The sequence below is a fragment of the Aegilops tauschii genome, chromosome 7, assembly GCF_002575655.3.
Source record: "Aegilops tauschii subsp. strangulata cultivar AL8/78 chromosome 7, Aet v6.0, whole genome shotgun sequence".
NCBI lineage: Eukaryota > Viridiplantae > Streptophyta > Magnoliopsida > Poales > Poaceae > Aegilops > Aegilops tauschii.
Genome location: NC_053041.3, coordinates 640,049,111 through 640,073,504, shown reverse-complemented (window position 1 = coordinate 640,073,504; position 24,394 = coordinate 640,049,111).

Here is a 24,394-nt window from a genome sequence, read left to right as displayed (position 1 = left end):
TAAATGACGGTGAAATTGAAAATCACTACAAAATGAACTCTGAAAATGTTGGAACTTGGCATGGTATCATCATTTCGCCCGCATAGCACGTGCAAAAGAGTAGAGATGGTCACGGCGAAAACTGGACGCACCTCGTGTAAAAACTGGACAATCTCTTTCGGAGTATGAGGGTTTCGGACGAGAACTCATCTGTTACACGGGCACTTCAATGTTTTTTAAACTTATTTGAACTCCAGACTATTTTTGCGTTCAGTATGCATCTTTCAAGGCGACGTCATCAATTTCCAACACGTTCTGACATCATCTGTTGTTTTGCAGTCATTTACCGATTTGTTTAGAGAGCTAAATGACGGTGAAATTGAAAATCACTACAAAATGAACTCTGAAAATGTTGGAACTTGGCATGGTATCTTCATTTCGCCCGCATAGCATGTGCAAAAGAGTAGAGAGGGTCACGGCGAAAACTGGACGCACCTCGTGTACAAACTGGACAATCTCTTTCGGAGTATCAGGGTTTCGGACGAGAACTCATCTGTTACACGGGCACTTCAATGTTTTTTAAACTTATTTGAACTCCAGACTATTTTTGCGTTCAGTATGCATCTTTCAAGGCGACGTCATCAATTTCCAACACGTTCTGACATCATTTGTTGTTTTTCAGTCATTTACCGATTTGTTTAGAGAGCTAAATGACGGTGAAATTGAAAATCACTACAAAATGAACTCTGAAAATGTTGGAACATGGCATGGTATCATCATTTCGCCCGCATAGCATGTGCAAAAGAGTAGGGAGGGTCACGGCGAAAACTGGACGCACCTCGTGTACAAACTGGACAATCTCTTTCGGAGTATCAGGGTTTCGGACGAGAACTCATCTGTTACACGGGCACTTCAATGTTTTTTAAACTTATTTGAACTCCAGACTATTTTTGCGTTCAGTATGCATCTTTCAAGGCGACGTCATCAATTTCCAACACGTTCTGACATCATTTGTTGTTTTTCAGTCATTTACCGATTTGTTTAGAGAGCTAAATGACGGTGAAATTGAAAATCACTACAAAATGAACTCTGAAAATGTTGGAACTTGGCATGGTATCATCATTTCGCCCGCATAGCATGTGCAAAAGAGTAGAGAGGGTCACGGCGAAAACTGGACACACCTCGTGTACAAACTGGACAATCTCTTTCGGAGTATCAGGGTTTCGGACGAGAACTCATCTGTTACACGGGCACTTCAATGTTTTTTAAACTTATTTGAACTCCAGCCTATTTTTGCCTTCAGTATGCATCGTTCAAAGCGACGTCATCAATTTCCAACACGTTCTGACATCATTTGCTGTTTTTCAGTCATTTACCGATTTGGTTAGAGAGCTAAATGACGGTGAAATTGAAAATTACTACAAAATGAACTCTGAAAATGTTGGAACTTGGCATGGTATCATCATTTTGCCCGCATAGCATGTGCAAAAGAGTAGAGAGGGTCACGGCGAAAACTGGACGCACCTCGTGTACAAACTAGACAATCTCTTTCGGAGTATCAGGGTTTCGGACGAGAACTCATCTGTTACACGAGCACTTCAATGTTTTTTAAACTTATTTGAACTCCAGACTATTTTTGCGTTCAGTATGCATCTTTCAAGGTGACGTCATCAATTTCCAACACGTTGTGACATGATTTGTTGTTTTTCAGTCATTTACCGATTTGTTTAGAGAGCTAAATGACGGTGAAATTGAAAATCACTACAAAATGAACTCTAAAAATGTTGGAACTTGGCATGGTATCATCATTTCGCCCGCATAGCATGTGCAAAAGAGTAGAGAGGGTCACGGCGAAAACTGGACGCACCTCGTGTAAAAACTGGACAATCTCTTTCGGAGTATGAGGGTTTCGGACGAGGACTCATCTGTTACACGGGCACTTCAATGTTTTTTAAACTTATTTGAACTCCAGACTATTTTTGCGTTCAATATGCATCTTTCAAGGCGACGTCATCAATTTCCAACACGTTCTGACATCATTTGCTGTTTTTCAGTCATTTACCGAGTTGTTTAGAGAGCTAAATGACGGTGAAATTGAAAATCACTACAAAATGAACTCTAAAAATGTTGGAACTTGGCATGGTATCATCATTTCGCCCGCATAGCATGTGCAAAAGAGTAGAGAGGGTCACGGCGAAAACTAGACGCACCTCGTGTACAAACTGGACAATCTCTTTCGGAGTATCAGGGTTTCGGATGAGAACTCACCTGTTACACGGGCACTTCAATGTTTTTTCAACTTATTTGGACTCCAGCCTATTTTTGCATTCAGTATGCATCATTCAAAGCGACGTCATCAATTTCCAACACGTTCTGACATCATTTGCTGTTTTTCAGTCATTTACCGATTTGTTTAGAGAGCTAAATGACGGTGAAATTGAAAATTACTACAAAATGAACTCTGAAAATGTTGGAACTTGGCATGGTATCATCATTTCGCCAGCATAGCATGTGCAAAAGAGTAGAGAGGGTCACGGCGAAAACTGGACGCACCTCGTGTATAAACTGGACAATCTCTTTCGGTGTATCAGGGTTTCGGACGAGAACTCATCTGTTACACGGGCACTTCAATGTTTTTTAAACTTATTTGAACTCCAGACTATTTTTGCGTTCAGTATGCATCTTTCCAGGCGACGTCATCAATTTCCAACACGTTCTGACATCATCTGTTGTTTTGCAGTCATTTACCGATTTGTTTAGAGAGCTAAATGACGGTGAAATTGAAAATCACTACAAAATGAACTCTGAAAATGTTGGAACTTGGCATGGTATCTTCATTTCGCCCGCATAGCATGTGCAAAAGAGTAGAGAGGGTCACGGCGAAAACTGGACGCACCTCGTGTACAAACTGGACAATCTCTTTCGGAGTATCAGGGTTTCGAACGAGAACTCATCTGTTACATGGGCACTTCAATGTTTTTTAATCTTATTTGAACTCCAGCCTATTTTTGCATTCAGTATGCATCATTCAAAGCGACGTCATCAATTTCCAACACGTTCTGACATCATTTGCTGTTTTTCAGTCATTTACCGATTTGTTTAGAGAGCTAAATGACGGTGAAATTGAAAATCACTACAAAATGAACTCTGAAAATGTTGGAACTTGGCATGGTATCATCATTTCGCCCGCATAGCATGTGCAAAAGAGTAGAGAGGGTCACGGCGAAAACTGGACGCACCTCGTGTACTGACTGGACACTCTCTTTCGGAGTATCAGGGTTTCGGACGAGAACTCATCTGTTACACGGGCACTTCAATGTTTTTTAAACTTATTTGAACTCCAGCCTATTTTTGCCTTCAGTATGCATCGTTCAAAGCGACGTCATCAATTTCCAACACGTTCTGACATCATTTGCTGTTTTTCAGTCATTTACCGATTTGGTTAGAGAGCTAAATGACGGTGAAATTGAAAATTACTACAAAATGAACTCTGAAAATGTTGGAACTTGGCATGGTATCATCATTTCGCCCGCATAGCATGTGCAAAAGAGTAGAGAGGGTCACGGCGAAAACTGGACGCACCTCGTGTACAAACTAGACAATCTCTTTCGGAGTATCAGGGTTTCGGACGAGAACTCATCTGTTACACGAGCACTTCAATGTTTTTTAAACTTATTTGAACTCCAGACTATTTTTGCGTTCAGTATGCATCTTTCAAGGTGACGTCATCAATTTCCAACACGTTGTGACATGATTTGTTGTTTTTCAGTCATTTACCGATTTGTTTAGAGAGCTAAATGACGGTGAAATTGAAAATCACTACAAAATGAACTCTAAAAATGTTGGAACTTGGCATGGTATCATCATTTCGCCCGCATAGCATGTGCAAAAGAGTAGAGAGGGTCACGGCGAAAACTGGACGCACCTCGTGTAAAAACTGGACAATCTCTTTCGGAGTATGAGGGTTTCGGACGAGGACTCATCTGTTACACGGGCACTTCAATGTTTTTTAAACTTATTTGAACTCCAGACTATTTTTGCGTTCAATATGCATCTTTCAAGGCGACGTCATCAATTTCCAACACGTTCTGACATCATTTGCTGTTTTTCAGTCATTTACCGATTTGTTTAGAGAGCTAAATGACGGTGAAATTGAAAATTACTACAAAATGAACTCTGAAAATGTTGGAACTTGGCATGGTATCATCATTTCGCCCGCATAGCATGTGCAAAAGTGTACAGAGGGTCACGGCGAAAACTGGACGCACCTCGTGTACAAACTGGACAATCTCTTTCGGAGTATCAGGGTTTCGGATGAGAACTCACCTGTTACACGGGCACTTCAATGTTTTTTAAACTTATTTGAACTCCAGCCTATTTTTGCGATCAGTGTGCATCTTTCAAGGCGACGTCATCAATTTCCAACACGTTCTGACATCATTTGCTGGTTTTCAGTCATTTACCGATTTGTTTAGAGAGCTAAATGACGGTGAAATTGAAAATCACTACAAAATGAACTCTAAAAATGTTGGAACTTGGCATGGTATCATCATTTCGCCCGCATAGCACGTGCAAAAGAGTAGAGAGGGTCACGGCGAAAACTGGACGCACCTCGTGTAAAAACTGGACAATCTCTTTCGGAGTATGAGGGTTTCGGACGAGAACTCATCTGTTACACGGGCACTTCAATGTTTTTTAAACTTATTTGAACTCCAGACTATTTTTGCGTTCAGTATGCATCTTTCAAGGCGACGTCATCAATTTCCAACACGTTCTGACATCATCTGTTGTTTTGCAGTCATTTACCGATTTGTTTAGAGAGCTAAATGACGGTGAAATTGAAAATCACTACAAAATGAACTCTGAAAATGTTGGAACTTGGCATGGTATCTTAATTTCGCCCGCATAGCATGTGCAAAAGAGTAGAGAGGGTCACGGCGAAAACTGGACGCACCTCGTGTACAAACTGGACAATCTCTTTCGGAGTATCAGGGTTTCGGACGAGAACTCATCTGTTACACGGGCACTTCAATGTTTTTTAAACTTATTTGAACTCCAGACTATTTTTGCGTTCAGTATGCATCTTTCAAGGCGACGTCATCAATTTCCAACACGTTCTGACATCATTTGTTGTTTTTTAGTCATTTACCGATTTGTTTGGAGAGCTAAATGACGGTGAAATTGAAAATCACTACAAAATGAACTCTGAAAATGTTGGAACTTGGCATGGTATCATCATTTCGCCCGCATAGCATGTGCAAAAGAGTAGAGAGGGTCACGGCGAAAACTGGACGCACCTCGTGTACAAACTGGACAATCTCTTTCGGAGTATCAGGGTTTCGGACGAGAACTCATCTGTTACACGGGCACTTCAATGTTTTTTAAACTTATTTGAACTCCAGACTATTTTTGCGTTCAGTATGCATCTTTCAAGGCGACGTCATCAATTTCCAACACGTTCTGACATCATTTGTTGTTTTTCAGTCATTTACCGATTTGTTTAGAGAGCTAAATGACGGTGAAATTGAAAATCACTACAAAATGAACTCTGAAAATGTTGGAACTTGGCATGGTATCATCATTTCGCTCGCATAGCATGTGCAAAAGAGTAGAGAGGGTCACGGCGAAAACTGGACACACCTCGTGTACAAACTGGACAATCTCTTTCTGAGTATCAGGGTTTCGGACGAGAACTCATCTGTTACACGGGCACTTCAATGTTTTTTAAACTTATTTGAACTCCAGCCTATTTTTGCCTTCAGTATGCATCGTTCAAAGCGACGTCATCAATTTCCAACACGTTCTGACATCATTTGCTGTTTTTCAGTCATTTACCGATTTGGTTAGAGAGCTAAATGACGGTGAAATTGAAAATTACTACAAAATGAACTCTGAAAATGTTGGAACTTGGCATGGTATCATCATTTCGCCCGCATAGCATGTGCAAAAGAGTAGAGAGGGTCACGGCGAAAACTGGACGCACCTCGTGTACAAACTAGACAATCTCTTTCGGAGTATCAGGGTTTCGGACGAGAACTCATCTGTTACACGAGCACTTCAATGTTTTTTAAACTTATTTGAACTCCAGACTATTTTTGCGTTCAGTATGCATCTTTCAAGGTGACGTCATCAATTTCCAACACGTTGTGACATGATTTGTTGTTTTTCAGTCATTTACCGATTTGTTTAGAGAGCTAAATGACGGTGAAATTGAAAATCACTACAAAATGAACTCTAAAAATGTTGGAACTTGGCATGGTATCATCATTTCGCCCGCATAGCATGTGCAAAAGAGTAGAGAGGGTCACGGCGAAAACTGGACGCACCTCGTGTAAAAACTGGACAATCTCTTTCGGAGTATGAGGGTTTCGGACGAGGACTCATCTGTTACACGGGCACTTCAATGTTTTTTAAACTTATTTGAACTCCAGACTATTTTTGCGTTCAGTATGCATCTTTCAAGGCGACGTCATCAATTTCCAACACGTTCTGACATCATTTGTTGTTTTTCAGTCATTTACCGATTTGTTTAGAGAGCTAAATGACGGTGAAATTGAAAATTACTACAAAATGAACTCTGAAAATGTTGGAACTTGGCATGGTATCATCATTTCGCCCGCATAGCATGTGCAAAAGTGTAGAGAGGGTCACGGCGAAAACTGGACGCACCTCGTGTACAAACTAGACAATCTCTTTCGGAGTATCAGGGTTTCGGACGAGAACTCATCTGTTACACGAGCACTTCAATGTTTTTTAAACTTATTTGAACTCCAGACTATTTTTGCGATCAGTATGCATCTTTCAAGGCGACGTCATCAATTTCCAACACGTTGTGACATCATTTGTTGTTTTTCAGTCATTTACCGATTTGTTTAGAGAGCTAAATGACGGTGAAATTGAAAATCACTACAAAATGAACTCTAAAAATGTTGGAACTTGGCATGGTATCATCATTTCGCCCGCATAGCATGTGCAAAAGAGTAGAGAGGGTCACGGCGAAAACTGGACGCACCTCGTGTACAAACTGGACAATCTCTTTCGGAGTATCAGGGTTTCGGATGAGAACTCACCTGTTACACGGGCACTTCAATGTTTTTTAAACTTATTTGGACTCCAGCCTATTTTTGCATTCAGTATGCATCATTCAAAGCGACGTCATCAATTTCCAACACGTTCTGACATCATTTGCTGTTTTTCAGTCATTTACCGATTTGTTTAGAGAGCTAAATGACGGTGAAATTGAAAATTACTACAAAATGAACTCTGAAAATGTTGGAACTTGGCATGGTATCATCATTTCGCCAGCATAGCATGTGCAAAAGAGTAGAGAGGGTCACGGCGAAAACTGGACGCACCTCGTGTACAAACTGGACAATCTCTTTCGGTGTATCAGGGTTTCGAACGAGAACTCATCTGTTACACGGGCACTTCAATGTTTTTTAAACTTATTTGAACTCCAGACTATTTTTGCGTTCAGTATGCATCTTTAAAGGCGACGTCATCAATTTCCAACATGTTCTGACATCATTTGTTGTTTTTCAGTCATTTACCGATTTGTTTAGAGAGCTAAATGACGGTGAAATTGAAAATCACTACAAAATGAACTCTGAAAATGTTGGAACTTGGCATGGTATCATCATTTCGCCCGCATAGCATGTGCAAAAGAGTAGAGAGGGTCACGGCGAAAACTGGACGCACCTCGTGTACAAACTGGACAATCTCTTTCGGAGTATCAGGGTTTCGAACGAGAACTCATCTGTTACATGGGCACTTCAATGTTTTTTAATCTTATTTGAACTCCAGCCTATTTTTGCATTCAGTATGCATCATTCAAAGCGACGTCATCAATTTCCAACACGTTCTGACATCATTTGCTGTTTTTCAGTCATTTACCGATTTGTTTAGAGAGATAAATGACGGTGAAATTGAAAATTACTACAAAATGAACTCTGAAAATGTTGGAACTTGGCATGGTATCATCATTTCGCCCGCATAGCATGTGCAAAAGAGTAGAGAGGGTCACGGCGAAAACTGGACGCACCTCGTGTACAAACTGGACAATCTCTTTCGGAGTATCAGGGTTTCGGACGAGAACTCATCTGTTACACGGGCACTTCAATGTTTTTTAAACTTATTTGAACTCCAGCCTATTTTTGCATTCAGTATGCATCATTCAAAGCGAAGTCATCAATTTCCAGCACGTTCTGACATCATTTGCTGTTTTTCAGTCATTTACCGATTTGTTTAGAGAGCTAAATGACGGTGAAATTGAAAATCACTACAAAATGAACTCTGAAAATGTTGGAACTTGGCATGGTATCATCATTTCGCCCGCATAGCATGTGCAAAAGAGTAGAGAGGGTCACGGCGAAAACTGGACGCACCTCGTGTACTGACTGGACACTCTCTTTCGGAGTATCAGGGTTTCGGACGAGAACTCATCTGTTACACGGGCACTTCAATGTTTTTTCAACTTATTTGAACTCCAGCCTATTTTTGCATTGAGTATGCATCATTCAAAGCGACGTCATCAATTTCCAACACGTTCTGACATCATTTGCTGTTTTTCAGTCATTTACCGATTTGTTTAGAGAGCTAAATGACAGTGAAATTGAAAATCACTACAAAATGAACTCTGAAAATGTTGGAACTTGGCATGGTATCATCATTTCGCCCGCATAGCATGTGCAAAAGAGTAGAGAGGGTCACAGCGAAAACTGGACGCACCTCGTGTACAAACTGGACAATCTCTTTCGGACTATCAGGGTTTCGGACGAGAAACATCTGTTACACGGGCACTTCAATGTTTTTTAAACTTATTTGAACTCCAGACTATTTTTGCGTTCAGTATGCATCTTTCAAGGCGACGTCATCAATTTCCAACACTTTCTGACATCATTTGTTGTTTTTCAGTCATTTACCGATTTGTTTAGAGAGCTAAATGACGGTGAAATTGAAAATCACTACAAAATGAACTCTGAAAATGTTGGAACTTGGCATGGTATCATCATTTCGCCCGCATAGCATGTGCAAAAGAGTAGAGAGGGTCACAGCGAAAACTGGACGCACCTCGTGTACAAACTGGACAATCTCTTTCGGACTATCAGGGTTTCGGACGAGAAACATCTGTTACACGGGCACTTCAATGTTTTTTAAACTTATTTGAACTCCAGACTATTTTTGCGTTCAGTATGCATCTTTCAAGGCGACGTCATCAATTTCCAACACTTTCTGACATCATTTGTTGTTTTTCAGTCATTTACCGATTTGTTTAGAGAGCTAAATGACGGTGAAATTGAAAATCACTACAAAATGAACTCTGAAAATGTTGGAACTTGGCATGGTATCATCATTTCGCCCGCATAGCATGTGCAAAAGAGTAGAGAGGGTCACGGCGAAAACTGGACGCACCTCGTGTACAAACTGGACAATCTCTTTCGGAGTATCAGGGTTTCGAACGAGAACTCATCTGTTACACGGGCACTTCAATGTTTTTTAATCTTATTTGAACTCCAGCCTATTTTTGCATTCAGTATGCATCATTCAAAGCGACGTCATCAATTTCCAACACGTTCTGACATCATTTGCTGTTTTCAGTCATTTACCGATTTGTTTAGAGAGCTAAATGACGGTGAAATTGAAAATTACTACAAAATGAACTCTGAAAATGTTGGAACTTGGCATGGTATTTCGCCCGCATAGCATGTGCAAAAGAGTAGAGAGGGTCACGGCGAAAACTGGACGCACCCCGTGTACAAACTGGACAATCTCTTTCGGAGTATCAGGGTTTCGGACGAGAACTCATCTGTTACACGGGCACTTCAATGTTTTTTAAACTTATTTGAACTCCAGCCTATTTTTGCATTCAGTATGCATCATTCAAAGCGACGTCATCAATTTCCAACACGTTCTGACATCATTTGCTGGTTTTCAGTCATTTACCGATTTGCTTAGAGAGCTAAATGACGGTGAAATTGAAAATCACTACAAAATGAACTCTGAAAATGTTGGAACTTGGCATGGTATCATCATTTCGCCCGCATAGCACGTGCAAAAGAGTAGAGAGGGTCACGGCGAAAACTGGACGCACCTCGTGTAAAAACTGGACAATCTCTTTCGGAGTATGAGGGTTTCGGACGAGAACTCATCTGTTACACGGGCACTTCAATGTTTTTTAAACTTATTTGAACTCCAGACTATTTTTGCGTTCAGTATGCATCTTTCAAGGCGACGTCATCAATTTCCAACACGTTCTGACATCATCTGTTGTTTTGCAGTCATTTACCGATTTGTTTAGAGAGCTAAATGACGGTGAAATTGAAAATCACTACAAAATGAACTCTGAAAATGTTGGAACTTGGCATGGTATCTTCATTTCGCCCGCATAGCATGTGCAAAAGAGTAGAGAGGGTCACGGCGAAAACTGGACGCACCTCGTGTACAAACTGGACAATCTCTTTCGGAGTATCAGGGTTTCGGACGAGAACTCATCTGTTACATGGGCACTTCAATGTTTTTTAAACTTATTTGAACGCCAGACTATTTTTGCGTTCAGTATGCATCTTTCAAGGCGACGTCATCAATTTCCAACACGTTCTGACATCATTTGTTGTTTTTCAGTCATTTACCGATTTGTTTAGAGAGCTAAATGACGGTGAAATTGAAAATCACTACAAAATGAACTCTGAAAATGTTGGAACTTGGCATGGTATCATCATTTCGCCCGCATAGCATGTGCAAAAGAGTAGAGAGGGTCACGGCGAAAACTGGACGCACCTCGTGTACAAACTGGACAATCTCTTTCGGAGTATCAGGGTTTCGGACGAGAACTCATCTGTTACACGGGCACTTCAATGTTTTTTAAACTTATTTGAACTCCAGACTATTTTTGCGTTCAGTATGCATCTTTCAAGGCGACGTCATCAATTTCCAACACGTTCTGACATCATTTGTTGTTTTTCAGTCATTTACCGATTTGTTTAGAGAGCTAAATGACGGTGAAATTGAAAATCACTACAAAATGAACTCTGAAAATGTTGGAACTTGGCATGGTATCATCATTTCGCCCGCATAGCATGTGCAAAAGAGTAGAGAGGGTCACGGCGAAAACTGGACACACCTCGTGTACAAACTGGACAATCTCTTTCGGAGTATCAGGGTTTCGGACGAGAACTCATCTGTTACACGGGCACTTCAATGTTTTTTAAACTTATTTGAACTCCAGCCTATTTTTGCCTTCAGTATGCATCGTTCAAAGCGACGTCATCAATTTCCAACACGTTCTGACATCATTTGCTGTTTTTCAGTCATTTACCGATTTGGTTAGAGAGCTAAATGACGGTGAAATTGAAAATTACTACAAAATGAACTCTGAAAATGTTGGAACTTGGCATGGTATCATCATTTCGCCCGCATAGCATGTGCAAAAGAGTAGAGAGGGTCACGGCGAAAACTGGACGCACCTCGTGTACAAACTAGACAATCTCTTTCGGAGTATCAGGGTTTCTGACGAGAACTCATCTGTTACACGAGCACTTCAATGTTTTTTAAACTTATTTGAACTCCAGACTATTTTTGCGTTCAGTATGCTTCTTTCAAGGTGACGTCATCAATTTCCAACACGTTGTGACATGATTTGTTGTTTTTCAGTCATTTACCGATTTGTTTAGAGAGCTAAATGACGGTGAAATTGAAAATCACTACAAAATGAACTCTAAAAATGTTGGAACTTGGCATGGTATCATCATTTCGCCCGCATAGCATGTGCAAAAGAGTAGAGAGGGTCACGGCGAAAACTGGACGCACCTCGTGTAAAAACTGGACAATCTCTTTCGGAGTATGAGGGTTTCGGACGAGGACTCATCTGTTACACGGGCACTTCAATGTTTTTTAAACTTATTTGAACTCCAGACTATTTTTGCGTTCAGTATGCATCTTTCAAGGCGACGTCATCAATTTCCAACACGTTCTGACATCATTTGCTGTTTTTCAGTCATTTACCGATTTGTTTAGAGAGCTAAATGACGGTGAAATTGAAAATTACTACAAAATGAACTCTGAAAATGTTGGAACTTGGCATGGTATCATCATTTCGCCCGCATAGCATGTGCAAAAGTGTAGAGAGGGTCACGGCGAAAACTGGACGCACCTCGTGTACAAACTAGACAATCTCTTTCGGAGTATCAGGGTTTCGGACGAGAACTCATCTGTTACACGAGCACTTCAATGTTTTTTAAACTTATTTGAACTCCAGACTATTTTTGCGATCAGTATGCATCTTTCAAGGCGACGTCATCAATTTCCAACACGTTGTGACATCATTTGTTGTTTTTCAGTCATTTACCGATTTGTTTAGAGAGCTAAATGACGGTGAAATTGAAAATCACTACAAAATGAACTCTAAAAATGTTGGAACTTGGCATGGTATCATCATTTCGCCCGCATAGCATGTGCAAAAGAGTAGAGAGGGTCACGGCGAAAACTGGACGCACCTCGTGTACAAACTGGACAATCTCTTTCGGAGTATCAGGGTTTCGGATGAGAACTCACCTGTTACACGGGCACTTCAATGTTTTTTAAACTTATTTGGACTCCAGCCTATTTTTGCATTCAGTATGCATCATTCAAAGCGACGTCATCAATTTCCAACACGTTCTGACATCATTTGCTGTTTTTCAGTCATTTACCGATTTGTTTAGAGAGCTAAATGACGGTGAAATTGAAAATTACTACAAAATGAACTCTGAAAATGTTGGAACTTGGCATGGTATCATCATTTCGCCAGCATAGCATGTGCAAAAGAGTAGAGAGGGTCACGGCGAAAACTGGCGCACCTCGTGTACAAACTGGACAATCTCTTTCGGAGTATCAGGGTTTCGGACGAGAACTCATCTGTTACACGGGCACTTCAAATTTTTTTTAAACTTATTTGAACTCCAGCCTATTTTTGCCTTCAGTATGCATCGTTCAAAGCGACGTCATCAATTTCCAACACGTTCTGACATCATTTGCTGTTTTTCAGTCATTTACCGATTTGTTTAGAGAGCTAAATGACGGTGAAATTGAAAATTACTACAAAATGAACTCTGAAAATGTTGGAACTTGGCATGGTATCATCATTTCGCCCGCATAGCATGTGCAAAAGAGTAGAGAGGGTCACGGCGAAAACTGGACGCACCTCGTGTACAAACTAGACAATCTCTTTCGGAGTATCAGGGTTTCGGACGAGAACTCATCTATTACACGAGCACTTCAATGTTTTTCAAACTTATTTGAACTCCAGACTATTTTTGCGTTCAGTATGCATCTTTCAAGGCGACGTCATCAATTTCCAACACGTTCTGACATCATTTGTTGTTTTGCAGTCATTTACCGATTTGTTTAGAGAGCTAAATGACGGTGAAATTGAAAATCACTACAAAATGAACTCTGAAAATGTTGGAACTTGGCATGGTATCATCATTTTGCCTGCATAGCATGTGCAAAAGAGTAGAGAGGGTCACGGCGAAAACTGGACGCACCTCGTGTACAAACTGGACAATCTCTTTCGGAGTATCAGGGTGTCGGACGAGAACTCATCTGTTACACGGGCACTTCAATGTTTTTTAAACTTATTTGAACTCCAGACTATTTTTGCGTTCAGTATGCATCTTTCAAGGCGACGTCATCAATTTCCAACACGTTCTGACATCATTTGTTGTTTTTCAGTCATTTACCGATTTGTTTAGAGAGCTAAATGACGGTGAAATTGAAAATCACTACAAAATGAACTCTGAAAATGTTGGAACTTGGCATGGTATCATCATTTTGCCCGCATAGCATGTGCAAAAGAGTAGAGAGGGTCACGGCGAAAACTGGACGCACCTCGTGTACAAACTGGACAATCTCTTTCGGAGTATCAGGGTTTCGGACGAGAACTCATCTGTTACACGGGCACTTCAATGTTTTTTAAACTTATTTGAACTCCAGCCTATTTTTGCCTTCAGTATGCATCGTTCAAAGCGACGTCATCAATTTCCAACACGTTCTGACATCATTTGCTGTTTTTCAGTCATTTACCGATTTGTTTAGAGAGCTAAATGACGGTGAAATTGAAAATCACTACAAAATGAACTCTGAAAATGTTAGAACTTGGCATGGTATCATCATTTCGCCCGCATAGCATGTGCAAAAGAGTAGAGAGGGTCACGGCGAAAACTGGACACACCTCGTGTACAAACTGGACAATCTCTTTCGGAGTATCAGGGTTTCGGACGAGAACTCATCTGTTACACGGGCACTTCAATGTTTTTTAAACTTATTTGAACTCCAGCCTATTTTTGCCTTCAGTATGCATCGTTCAAAGCGACGTCATCAATTTCCAACACGTTCTGACATCATTTGCTGTTTTTCAGTCATTTACCGATTTGTTTAGAGAGCTAAATGACGGTGAAATTGAAAATCACTACAAAATGAACTCTGAAAATGTTGGAACTTGGCATGGTATCATCATTTCACCCGCATAGCATGTGCAAAAGAGTAGAGAGGGTCACGGCGAAAACTGGACGCACCTCGTGTACAAACTAGACAATCTCTTTCGGAGTATCAGGGTTTCGGACGAGAACTCATCTGTTACACGAGCACTTCAATGTTTTTTAAACTTATTTGAACTCCAGACTATTTTTGCGTTCAGTATGCATCTTTCAAGGCGACGTCATCAATTTCCAACACGTCCTGACATCATTTGTTGTTTTTCAGTCATTTACCGATTTGTTTAGAGAGCTAAATGATGGTGAAATTGAAAATTACTACAAAATGAACTCTGAAAATGTTGGAACTTGGCATGGTATCATCATTTCGCCCGCATAGCATGTGCAAAAGAGTAGAGAGGGTCACGGCGAAAACTGGCGCACCTCGTGTACAAACTGGACAATCTCTTTCGGAGTATCAGGGTTTCGGACGAGAACTCATCTGTTACACGGGCACTTCAAATTTTTTTTAAACTTATTTGAACTCCAGCCTATTTTTGCCTTCAGTATGCATCGTTCAAAGCGACGTCATCAATTTCCAACACGTTGTGACATCATTTGTTGTTTTTCAGTCATTTACCGATTTGTTTAGAGAGCTAAATGACGGTGAAATTGAAAATTACTACAAAATGAACTCTAAAAATGTTGGAACTTGGCATGGTATCATCATTTCGCCCGCATAGCATGTGCAAAAGAGTAGAGAGGGTCACGGCGAAAACTGGACGCACCTCGTGTACAAACTGGACAATCTCTTTCGGAGTATCAGGGTTTCGGATGAGAACTCACCTGTTACACGGGCACTTCAATGTTTTTTAAACTTATTTGGACTCCAGCCTATTTTTGCATTCAGTATGCATCATTCAAAGCGACGTCATCAATTTCCAACACGTTCTGACATCATTTGTTGTTTTTCAGTCATTTACCGATTTGTTTAGAGAGCTAAATGACGGTGAAATTGAAAATTACTACAAAATGAACTCTGAAAATGTTGGAACTTGGCATGGTATCATCATTTCGCCAGCATAGCATGTGCAAAAGAGTAGAGAGGGTCACGGCGAAAACTGGACGCACCTCGTGTACAAACTGGACAATCTCTTTCGGTGTATCAGGGTTTCGGACGAGAACTCATCTGTTACACGGGCACTTCAATGTTTTTTAAACTTATTTGAACTCCAGCCTATTTTTGCATTCAGTATGCATCATTGAAAGCGACGTCATCAATTTCCAACACGTCCTGACATCATTTGTTGTTTTTCAGTCATTTACCGATTTGTTTAGAGAGCTAAATGATGGTGAAATTGAAAATTACTACAAAATGAACTCTGAAAATGTTGGAACTTGGCATGGTATCATCATTTCGCCCGCATAGCATGTGCAAAAGAGTAGAGAGGGTCACGGCGAAAACTGGCGCACCTCGTGTACAAACTGGACAATCTCTTTCGGAGTATCAGGGTTTCGGACGAGAACTCATCTGTTACACGGGCACTTCAATGTTTTTTAAACTTATTTGAACTCCAGCCTATTTTTGCCTTCAGTATGCATCGTTCAAAGCGACGTCATCAATTTCCAACACGTTCTGACATCATTTGCTGTTTTTCAGTCATTTACCGATTTGTTTAGAGAGCTAAATGACGGTGAAATTGAAAATTACTACAAAATGAACTCTGAAAATGTTGGAACTTGGCATGGTATCATCATTTCGCCCGCATAGCATGTGCAAAAGAGTAGAGAGGGTCACGGCGAAAACTGGACACACCTCGTGTACAAACTGGACAATCTCTTTCGGAGTATCAGGGTTTCGGACGAGAACTCATCTGTTACACGGGCACTTCAATGTTTTTTAAACTTATTTGAACTCCAGCCTATTTTTGCCTTCAGTATGCATCGTTCAAAGCGACGTCATCAATTTCCAACACGTTCTGACATCATTTGCTGTTTTTCAGTCATTTACCGATTTGTTTAGAGAGCTAAATGACGGTGAAATTGAAAATCACTACAAAATGAACTCTGAAAATGTTAGAACTTGGCATGGTATCATCATTTCGCCCGCATAGCATGTGCAAAAGAGTAGAGAGGGTCACGGCGAAAACTGGACACACCTCGTGTACAAACTGGACAATCTCTTTCGGAGTATCAGGGTTTCGGACGAGAACTCATCTGTTACACGGGCACTTCAATGTTTTTTAAACTTATTTGAACTCCAGCCTATTTTTGCCTTCAGTATGCATCGTTCAAAGCGACGTCATCAATTTCCAACACGTTCTGACATCATTTGCTGTTTTTCAGTCATTTACCGATTTGTTTAGAGAGCTAAATGACGGTGAAATTGAAAATCACTACAAAATGAACTCTGAAAATGTTGGAACTTGGCATGGTATCATCATTTCACCCGCATAGCATGTGCAAAAGAGTAGAGAGGGTCACGGCGAAAACTGGACGCACCTCGTGTACAAACTAGACAATCTCTTTCGGAGTATCAGGGTTTCGGACGAGAACTCATCTGTTACACGAGCACTTCAATGTTTTTTAAACTTATTTGAACTCCAGACTATTTTTGCGTTCAGTATGCATCTTTCAAGGCGACGTCATCAATTTCCAACACGTCCTGACATCATTTGTTGTTTTTCAGTCATTTACCGATTTGTTTAGAGAGCTAAATGATGGTGAAATTGAAAATTACTACAAAATGAACTCTGAAAATGTTGGAACTTGGCATGGTATCATCATTTCGCCCGCATAGCATGTGCAAAAGAGTAGAGAGGGTCACGGCGAAAACTGGCGCACCTCGTGTACAAACTGGACAATCTCTTTCGGAGTATCAGGGTTTCGGACGAGAACTCATCTGTTACACGGGCACTTCAAATTTTTTTTAAACTTATTTGAACTCCAGCCTATTTTTGCCTTCAGTATGCATCGTTCAAAGCGACGTCATCAATTTCCAACACGTTGTGACATCATTTGTTGTTTTTCAGTCATTTACCGATTTGTTTAGAGAGCTAAATGACGGTGAAATTGAAAATTACTACAAAATGAACTCTAAAAATGTTGGAACTTGGCATGGTATCATCATTTCGCCCGCATAGCATGTGCAAAAGAGTAGAGAGGGTCACGGCGAAAACTGGACGCACCTCGTGTACAAACTGGACAATCTCTTTCGGAGTATCAGGGTTTCGGATGAGAACTCACCTGTTACACGGGCACTTCAATGTTTTTTAAACTTATTTGGACTCCAGCCTATTTTTGCATTCAGTATGCATCATTCAAAGCGACGTCATCAATTTCCAACACGTTCTGACATCATTTGTTGTTTTTCAGTCATTTACCGATTTGTTTAGAGAGCTAAATGACGGTGAAATTGAAAATTACTACAAAATGAACTCTGAAAATGTTGGAACTTGGCATGGTATCATCATTTCGCCAGCATAGCATGTGCAAAAGAGTAGAGAGGGTCACGGCGAAAACTGGACGCACCTCGTGTACAAACTGGACAATCTCTTTCGGTGTATCAGGGTTTCGGACGAGAACTCATCTGTTACACGGGCACTTCAATGTTTTTTAAACTTATTTGAACTCCAGCCTATTTTTGCATTCAGTATGCATCATTGAAAGCGACGTCATCAATTTCCAACACGTCCTGACATCATTTGTTGTTTTTCAGTCATTTACCGATTTGTTTAGAGAGCTAAATGATGGTGAAATTGAAAATTACTACAAAATGAACTCTGAAAATGTTGGAACTTGGCATGGTATCATCATTTCGCCCGCATAGCATGTGCAAAAGAGTAGAGAGGGTCACGGCGAAAACTGGCGCACCTCGTGTACAAACTGGACAATCTCTTTCGGAGTATCAGGGTTTCGGACGAGAACTCATCTGTTACACGGGCACTTCAATGTTTTTTAAACTTATTTGAACTCCAGCCTATTTTTGCCTTCAGTATGCATCGTTCAAAGCGACGTCATCAATTTCCAACACGTTCTGACATCATTTGCTGTTTTTCAGTCATTTACCGATTTGTTTAGAGAGCTAAATGACGGTGAAATTGAAAATTACTACAAAATGAACTCTGAAAATGTTGGAACTTGGCATGGTATCATCATTTCGCCCGCATAGCATGTGCAAAAGAGTAGAGAGGGTCACGGCGAAAACTGGACACACCTCGTGTACAAACTGGACAATCTCTTTCGGAGTATCAGGGTTTCGGACGAGAACTCATCTGTTACACGGGCACTTCAATGTTTTTTAAACTTATTTGAACTCCAGCCTATTTTTGCCTTCAGTATGCATCGTTCAAAGCGACGTCATCAATTTCCAACACGTTCTGACATCATTTGCTGTTTTTCAGTCATTTACCGATTTGTTTAGAGAGCTAAATGACGGTGAAATTGAAAATCACTACAAAATGAACTCTGAAAATGTTAGAACTTGGCATGGTATCATCATTTCGCCCGCATAGCATGTGCAAAAGAGTAGAGAGGGTCACGGCGAAAACTGGACACACCTCGTGTACAAACTGGACAATCTCTTTCGGAGTATCAGGGTTTCGGACGAGAACTCATCTGTTACACGGGCACTTCAATGTTTTTTAAACTTATTTGAACTCCAGCCTATTTTTGCCTTCAGTATGCATCGTTCAAAGCGACGTCATCAATTTCCAACACGTTCTGACATCATTTGCTGTTTTTCAGTCATTTACCGATTTGTTTAGAGAGCTAAATGACGGTGAAATTGAAAATCACTACAAAATGAACTCTGAAAATGTTGGAACTTGGCATGGTATCATCATTTCACCCGCATAGCATGTGCAAAAGAGTAGAGAGGGTCACGGCGAAAACTGGACGCACCTCGTGTACAAACTAGACAATCTCTTTCGGAGTATCAGGGTTTCGGACGAGAACTCATCTGTTACACGAGCACTTCAATGTTTTTTAAACTTATTTGAACTCCAGACTATTTTTGCGTTCAGTATGCATCTTTCAAGGTGACGTCATCGATTTCCAACACGTTGTGACATGATTTGTTGTTTTTCAGTCATTTACCGATTTGTTTAGAGAGCTAAATGACGGTGAAATTGAAAATCACTACAAAATGAACTCTAAAAATGTTGGAACTTGGCATGGTATCATCATTTCGCCCGCATAGCATGTGCAAAAGAGTAGAGAGGGTCACGGCGAAAACTGGACGCACCTCGTGTACAAACTGGACAATCTCTTTCGGAGTATCAGGGTTTCGGATGAGAACTCACCTGTTACACGGGCACTTCAATGTTTTTTAAACTTATTTGGACTCCAGCCTATTTTTGCATTCAGTATGCATCATTCAAAGCGACGTCATCAATTTCCAACACGTTCTGACATCATTTGCTGTTTTTCAGTCATTTACCGATTTGTTTAGAGAGCTAAATGACGGTGAAATTGAAAATTACTACAAAATGAACTCTGAAAATGTTGGAACTTGGCATGGTATCATCATTTCGCCCGCATAGCATGTGCAAAAGAGTAGAGAGGGTCACGGCGAAAACTGGACGCACCTCGTGTACAAACTGGACAATCTCTTTCGGAGTATCAGGGTTTCGGATGAGAACTCACCTGTTACACGGGCACTTCAATGTTTTTTAAACTTATTTGGACTCCAGCCTATTTTTGCATTCAGTATGCATCATTCAAAGCGACGTCATCAATTTCCAACACGTTCTGACATCATTTGCTGTTTTTCAGTCATTTACCGATTTGTTTAGAGAGCTAAATGACGGTGAAATTGAAAATTACTACAAAATGAACTCTGAAAATGTTGGAACTTGGCATGGTATCATCATTTCGCCAGCATAGCATGTGCAAAAGAGTAGAGAGGGTCACGGCGAAAACTGGACGCACCTCGTGTACAAACTGGACAATCTCTTTCGGTGTATCAGGGTTTCGGACGAGAACTCATCTGTTACACGGGCACTTCAATGTTTTTTAAACTTATTTGAACTCCAGCCTATTTTTGCATTCAGTATGCATCATTGAAAGCGACGTCATCAATTTCCAACACGTCCTGACATCATTTGTTGTTTTTCAGTCATTTACCGATTTGTTTAGAGAGCTAAATGATGGTGAAATTGAAAATTACTACAAAATGAACTCTGAAAATGTTGGAACTTGGCATGGTATCATCATTTCGCCCGCATAGCATGTGCAAAAGAGTAGAGAGGGTCACGGCGAAAACTGGCGCACCTCGTGTACAAACTGGACAATCTCTTTCGGAGTATCAGGGTTTCGGACGAGAACTCATCTGTTACACGGGCACTTCAAATTTTTTTTAAACTTATTTGAACTCCAGCCTATTTTTGCCTTCAGTATGCATCGTTCAAAGCGACGTCATCAATTTCCAACACGTTCTGACATCATTTGCTGTTTTTCAGTCATTTATCGATTTGTTTAGAGAGCTAAATGACGGTGAAATTGAAAATTACTACAAAATGAACTCTGAAAATGTTGGAACTTGGCATGGTATCATCATTTCGCCCGCATAGCATGTGCAAAAGAGTAGAGAGGGTCACGGCGAAAACTGGACGCACCTCGTGTACAAACTAGACAATCTCTTTCGGAGTATCAGGGTTTCGGACGAGAACTCATCTATTACACGAGCACTTCAATGTTTTTCAAACTTATTTGAACTCCAGACTATTTTTGCGTTCAGTATGCATCTTTCAAGGCGACGTCATCAATTTCCAACACGTTCTGACATCATCTGTTGTTTTGCAGTCATTTACCGATTTGTTTAGAGAGCTAAATGACGGTGAAATTGAAAATCACTACAAAATGAACTCTGAAAATGTTGGAACTTGGCATGGTATCTTTATTTCGCCCGCATAGCATGTGCAAAAGAGTAGAGAGGGTCACGGCGAAAACTGGACGCACCTCGTGTACAAACTGGACAATCTCTTTCGGAGTATCAGGGTGTCGGACGAGAACTCATCTGTTACACGGGCACTTCAATGTTTTTTAAACTTATTTGAACTCCAGACTATTTTTGCGTTCAGTATGCATCTTTCAAGGCGACGTCATCAATTTCCAACACGTTCTGACATCATTTGTTGTTTTTCAGTCATTTACCGATTTGTTTAGAGAGCTAAATGACGGTGAAATTGAAAATCACTACAAAATGAACTCTGAAAATGTTGGAACTTGGCATGGTATCATCATTTTGCCTGCATAGCATGTGCAAAAGAGTAGAGAGGGTCACGGCGAAAACTGGACGCACCTCGTGTACAAACTGGACAATCTCTTTCGGAGTATCAGGGTTTCGGACGAGAACTCATCTGTTACACGGGCACTTCAATGTTTTTTAAACTTATTTGAACTCCAGACTATTTTTGCGTTCAGTATGCATCTTTCAAGGCGACGTCATCAATTTCCAACACGTTCTGACATCATTTGTTGTTTTTCAGTCATTTACCGATTTGTTTAGAGAGCTAAATGACGGTGAAATTGAAAATCACTACAAAATGAACTCTGAAAATGTTAGAACTTGGCATGGTATCATCATTTCGCCCGCATAGCATGTGCAAAAGAGTAGAGAGGGTCACGGCGAAAACTGGACACACCTCGTGTACAAACTGGACAATCTCTTTCGGAGTATCAGGGTTTCGGACGAGAACTCATCTGTTACACGGGCACTTCAATGTTTTTTAAACTTATTTGAACTCCAGCCTATTTTTGCCTTCAGTATGCATCGTTCAAAGCGACGTCATCAATTTCCAACACGTTCTGACATCATTTGCTGTTTTTCAGTCATTTACCGATTTGTTTAGAGAGCTAAATGACGGTGAAATTGAAAATCACTACAAAATGAACTCTGAAAATGTTGGAACTTGGCATGGTATCATCATTTCACCCGCATAGCATGTGCAAAAGAGTAGAGAGGGTCACGGCGAAAACTGGACGCACCTCGTGTACAAACTAGACAATCTCTTTCGGAGTATCAGGGTTTCGGACGAGAACTCATCTGTTACACGAGCACTTCAATGTTTTTTAAACTTATTTGAACTCCAGACTATTTTTGCGTTCAGTATGCATCTTTCAAGGCGACGTCATCAATTTCCAACACGTCCTGACATCATTTGTTGTTTTTCAGTCATTTACCGATTTGTTTAGAGAGCTAAATGATGGTGAAATTGAAAATTACTACAAAATGAACTCTGAAAATGTTGGAACTTGGCATGGTATCATCATTTCGCCCGCATAGCATGTGCAAAAGAGTAGAGAGGGTCACGGCGAAAACTGGCGCACCTCGTGTACAAACTGGACAATCTCTTTCGGAGTATCAGGGTTTCGGACGAGAACTCATCTGTTACACGGGCACTTCAAATTTTTTTTAAACTTATTTGAACTCCAGCCTATTTTTGCCTTCAGTATGCATCGTTCAAAGCGACGTCATCAATTTCCAACACGTTCTGACATCATTTGCTGTTTTTCAGTCATTTACCGATTTGTTTAGAGAGCTAAATGACGGTGAAATTGAAAATTACTACAAAATGAACTCTGAAAATGTTGGAACTTGGCATGGTATCATCATTTCGCCCGCATAGCATGTGCAAAAGAGTAGAGAGGGTCACGGCGAAAACTGGACACACCTCGTGTACAAACTGGACAATCTCTTTCGGAGTATCAGGGTTTCGGACGAGAACTCATCTGTTACACGGGCACTTCAATGTTTTTTAAACTTATTTGAACTCCAGCCTATTTTTGCCTTCAGTATGCATCGTTCAAAGCGACGTCATCAATTTCCAACACGTTCTGACATCATTTGCTGTTTTGCAGTCATTTACCGATTTGTTTAGAGAGCTAAATGACGGTGAAATTGAAAATCACTACAAAATGAACTCTGAAAATGTTAGAACTTGGCATGGTATCATCATTTCGCCCGCATAGCATGTGCAAAAGAGTAGAGAGGGTCACGGCGAAAACTGGACACACCTCGTGTACAAACTGGACAATCTCTTTCGGAGTATCAGGGTTTCGGACGAGAACTCATCTGTTACACGGGCACTTCAATGTTTTTTAAACTTATTTGAACTCCAGCCTATTTTTGCCTTCAGTATGCATCGTTCAAAGCGACGTCATCAATTTCCAACACGTTCTGACATCATTTGCTGTTTTTCAGTCATTTACCGATTTGTTTAGAGAGCTAAATGACGGTGAAATTGAAAATCACTACAAAATGAACTCTGAAAATGTTGGAACTTGGCATGGTATCATCATTTCACCCGCATAGCATGTGCAAAAGAGTAGAGAGGGTCACGGCGAAAACTGGACGCACCTCGTGTACAAACTAGACAATCTCTTTCGGAGTATCAGGGTTTCGGACGAGAACTCATCTGTTACACGAGCACTTCAATGTTTTTTAAACTTATTTGAACTCCAGACTATTTTTGCGTTCAGTATGCATCTTTCAAGGTGACGTCATCGATTTCCAACACGTTGTGACATGATTTGTTGTTTTTCAGTCATTTACCGATTTGTTTAGAGAGCTAAATGACGGTGAAATTGAAAATCACTACAAAATGAACTCTAAAAATGTTGGAACTTGGCATGGTATCATCATTTCGCCCGCATAGCATGTGCAAAAGAGTAGAGAGGGTCACGGCGAAAACTGGACGCACCTCGTGTACAAACTGGACAATCTCTTTCGGAGTATCAGGGTTTCGGATGAGAACTCACCTGTTACACGGGCACTTCAATGTTTTTTAAACTTATTTGGACTCCAGCCTATTTTTGCATTCAGTATGCATCATTCAAAGCGACGTCATCAATTTCCAACACGTTCTGACATCATTTGCTGTTTTTCAGTCATTTACCGATTTGTTTAGAGAGCTAAATGACGGTGAAATTGAAAATTACTACAAAATGAACTCTGAAAATGTTGG